Here is a 1,380-nt window from a genome sequence, read left to right as displayed (position 1 = left end):
GTAAAAATACATAGTATGGGGTAGCTTATTTTAAGTGGTACACGATGCCATATGAATTACAAAGTTGGAAACATCTCTTTGAAGAGTCTTATATTGAGGGAAGCTTCTTGGGTATGGTGACATTTTAATTCACTCCCTGAGTTTTGCCCCTTTTGTGATTGTAAACAAATTCACTTACTAATAATACTTATGCAAATAGAAAACAAATACATGGTTCAAATTATTCATAGGACTGAGAGGGTTTTATTAAAATATAGCCTTGGAGCTCATATTGTTATGCTTATAAATGTAGATGTTTATTCATTTGTTCAACCAATATTTACTGAATGTTAAATATGTGCTAGCAACTGTGGATAAAGTAATGAATGAAACAAAGTGCCCGTGCGTATGTTACAATCTAGTTAAGAGAGAAAAGTGATAAACAAATACATACACAGTCATCTACTATTTCAGATTGTAGTAAGTCCTATGAAGAAGCAGAGTAAAAAGCTAGATAAAAATGATGAGTAGGGTGAAGTGGTACTATTTTAATATATGGTGGCAAAGAAAGGTTTCTCTGTTTTGCAGAGACCTGGAGAAAGTGTGTAAGTGAGCCATGCAAATATCTGTGAGCAGATCATTCTATGCAAAAGAAACAAGTGAATTTCACTAATATTATTTATTGAAATAGCATGAAAGACATTTATTAGTTAAGCCTGCTTTTCTTCCCAATCGCAAGCCAGGAAAAAGGATAATAAAAAGGAGTTGATGAACTTACCACCTTAACAAATACCAGTGAAGACCTTCTATGGAAGATAAGGGAGAAAAACAGAGAGTATGGAAAGGAGAAAAAGAAGGGAGGAACAGGGTACTGCTAAGTGAAGGAAATAAAGGAGTGAAGACAGGGGAAAAGAAAAGAAAGACAAATAAGACATAGGAGAGTAATTATTTTAAATCTTAACTTCAGCCTGTCCAGTCAAATCTTTCAGTCAGGAACTTATGTCCTACCTCCTAAGCAGCATCTGCTATACACTGGCCTCTCTGAAAATGCCTGGGCCAACAACATTCTTTTGTAGGTCAGTGGGATCTCATTTTTAAGCCAATATATTCAATAACAATTTCTCTTTGGATACTTGGTATATGACCAAACCAGGGATAGAGAAGAGACAGAGGAATAAGACACAGCTTTATAGGCCAAAATGAGTATTTACATAATCATATCTTTGTTTTAGTGTAAATTTCCTTGAATTTCTCTTGTATGCCCTCCCCAGTCACACACAGAGTATGGTAAGGTTGTTCTCAAGCTTTATCCAGTTCAACACATAATACATATGATAAACCCTCATGAGTACCAGTGACTCACTAAGACAATGATTATTATAGTATTGGAGCATGAAGGTA

This window comes from Pteropus alecto, unplaced genomic scaffold (assembly GCF_000325575.1).
Source record: "Pteropus alecto unplaced genomic scaffold, ASM32557v1 scaffold168, whole genome shotgun sequence".
In the NCBI taxonomy this organism is placed as follows: Eukaryota; Metazoa; Chordata; class Mammalia; order Chiroptera; family Pteropodidae; genus Pteropus; species Pteropus alecto.
Note: the sequence above shows the minus strand (reverse complement) of the source record.